Source organism: Anarrhichthys ocellatus, unplaced genomic scaffold (genome assembly GCF_004355925.1).
Source record: "Anarrhichthys ocellatus isolate YVR2014 unplaced genomic scaffold, GSC_Weel_1.0 scaffold36, whole genome shotgun sequence".
NCBI classification, from domain to species: Eukaryota; Metazoa; Chordata; class Actinopteri; order Perciformes; family Anarhichadidae; genus Anarrhichthys; species Anarrhichthys ocellatus.
The window spans coordinates 4618530-4621820 of NW_022280066.1; positions in this window are offsets into that span (position 1 = coordinate 4618530).

Here is a 3291-nt window from a genome sequence, read left to right on the forward strand (position 1 = left end):
CAACCCCCAACCCCAGGGACCAAAGCCCATAAACGGCGCTAGAGACATTTTCATCCCCCCTCCCCTCTGACCTTCGGTCAGCGCATTATCAACACACCCACAGACATGTCCCGTCACTGCGTGGCTCTGAGATGCATCCACTTGGTCGAAATTGTCCGCTGTACCTCTTCCACACCTTATTTCCTTCATAAAAAGTGTATTATTGAATTATTTTCTTTTAATTCTAACAAGGTGCCACCAGAGCAGTCCTGTTGTTATGGTGTCCTATTTCATTTATTTTTTCAGGCAGAAACTCCTGTGGGAAATGTTTTCATTCTCGTGCGCTCACCCCCCCCCCCCCTCTCCCCCCCCCCCCCCCCCCCCCCCCCCCCCCCAATCCCCCCTCAGGGAATCCAGACGCCACCTGGCTAATTTCGGGAGCCATTTCTTCGATGTGCTGCGATGACGTCAGAGCTGAGTCACCCAGACAGAAGACACAGAGCGCATAATAAAAGGCCTCTCTGATCTGAACACGTACCGACAGTGACGGCCATCTTGGTCACATCTGCTTTTGTCCTCTAACTTCTCTCATGCTTTTGTTATAGATTTGTGAACTGTTACATTCCACGTCCAGGATCAGCCCTTTAGTATTCCCGTGTGTCTTTCTCTTTGAGGGTGGTGAGTTTCAAAGCGTGATGTGATAACTGAGGGAGTGGACTTTAAAAAGGGGGGCCGGACTCTATGGACGTCTATGGAGAAGTGGCCTCTACAGAGATCCCCTTATATCAGCAATAACAGCCTTCAGTGAAGCGCGGAAGCAAGGACTCAAAACTCGGTAGCCTGTTTCGTCCAAAACTCAACCTCCCAGCATGCAATGTTCAGACAGGTGCACATCGAATGTGAGGGGATGGAACCTGAGCCTCGCCTGCAGGTGATCCCTCTCCTGAACTTTCAGAGCAAAGTCTGTCAGCGCTGTTGTATGAACTGATGGAGAGCATGGACAAAATAATAAATAAAAACTTTTCATGGGCCCAACATTCAACTTCCTTCATGTCACCAAGACAGAAGGGCTTCTATGAAGACTTTTTCACAAATCAAAGTCAACGTTTGAGTTGAAACTCCAAGCTGAGGAGCCTAATAAGGATAACTGTCGCCATACGGTACTGCTCCCTGTATCCCCCCCCAGGAAAGCTAATGATGTATTTGAGAGCTGATTCAAACTCAGTAGTACTGCCTTAAAAACAATTATATGTTATGATTTACTGAATAAGATGGAAGGCCCTGTGTCTCACATTTGTGTCATACTCATTAGCTTTCACATAATATTCAAATGTGTGCAAAGTAAAAGTGAAAGGAAGACATTACGGACGACATGCAGACAAGGTAAGTTTGAACATCTGGAAGAAACGGCTGACATTGAATGTGTAAATACATTTTATATTTCATTCTTTTTGGTGGCGTCAGCTTAGAGAGCCTTTAATGAAATAGGACTCATGTGGAAAATGTATAGAAGTCCTGATGTAAAAGGGTACTGCTACTGTTGAAAATGTAGGCGACTTGTTTTTGTTAATACACTGCTGTGAAAGTCCTTTTTTTCTCATAGCACTCCTCTACTGTTCTATTTCTATTACGTTATGTCATCGCACTGTCCGTGTGCAATAGGAAAAAAAAGACTATTTTTGATGAGGAAAACGATGAAAAGCGCCGGGACACTTTAAATAAGCATCCAAACATAATGGAGAGCCTTTCAGCGGCTGTATTGGCAGAACGATAAACACGTCAGCAGCTCTTTCTCTGAACCGGCTCTCTCGTTCTGGCAGGTCACTTATTGTAAACTCAGAACAATACGTGTGTGCGCACACACACACACACACAGCACAGGTCACTACAGGCTGGAGTGTGGTGGAAGAGAGGTGGCCGGTAAAGGTTGTTCAGAGATGATAAGAGTGGGAAAGCTCCAAACTGGGGCTCTTCCGATGAGCACCGTGTCATGTCAGAGACAGGAGCCGGTTTAAAATCACAGATTGGGAACGAGGGGATCAGCACCAAACCGGAAACTTCTGCAGCTGAAGGTTGAAGCACCCCCCCGCCCGGGAACACTGCACCAGTAGCTGGCTCTACAATCGATAGGCATCCATCCACACAGCAAAGGATAATGATGATTGCCTCCCCGAATGGTTTCTTTGAGCTGGTGCCAGGTCTTAAGTGTGCCAACAATATATTTCTGAGAGGACACTCCCAATAGGCATTTTTTAAGATTGACTTTCCTCCAGTTCCGTCGCTTCAATGAGGAGAACTTAAAGAGGTTTGCTTTTAAAGCCGTCACTGGGGTTCAGCTCGGGTCCTCTGAATCGAGGGCCTAAGGACAGAGGGTGCTGGAGGCTGCACACACGTTTAAAGCCCCCTTGAGGCAAATTTGTGATTTATAATATTGGGTTAGATAAATAAAATTGACTTAAAAACCAGAAACTGCTTCGACTCCAAATGATGGTACACTCCTCTATGTTGTCCCTGTAAATATATTATTCCCACTACCAATCTAAATGCAGAACTATTGTCTGCATCCACTTTAGTGGCAGGTTATTGTCCAGCTATATTGTTAAAAACTCGTTCATTCATAATCTTGCAGAGTGTATCTTCCCATCAAATTAATCAAACAAGTGTATTTTCCAAAATGCTCAACTCGTTCCTTTAAGGGTCACAGCTTCTACATTCCAGCATTGTGTTTGACACACATATGATAATCCAACAACCTCAGTTTGGTGGGGAACAGCTGTGGAACATAATTCGACATCACACAGACACGGGTTTGATATTGTTAATATAACCTCTTTGTCAAAGTCACATTCCTTTAACATGGAAATAAGCTGATCATACAATTCACATTTGGACAATGGTGGTCTGTAGAGAAATAAGAGTAAGAGACATTTGAGATGATGTTATTGTGCAATGTCAGAAATATGAGCAGGAAAGAGGGCAGCTGATTGGAGACCTCGGCAAGATGAAGGTACGGTTGGATATAGTGTATATATTCTGCAAAAGAAGTCAAGAAGTGAGTGTTATCAAGTATAATAAAGGACTATACCGTGGCTCACTGGGTTAAGAGGGTTGTTTGGTAACTGCAGGGTCAACGGTTCGATCATTGTGTCGGAAGTGTCCCTGAGCAAGACTCTGAACCCCTAATGGCTCCCCGGGCGCCTGTCATTGGCAGCCCACTGACAATGACAGGCTTTCCTTCCTATATTGATTCCTTCTGGGATCAATATAGTAAAAAAATATATATATATTTTAGTTTTTTGTTTCTTTTTTCTT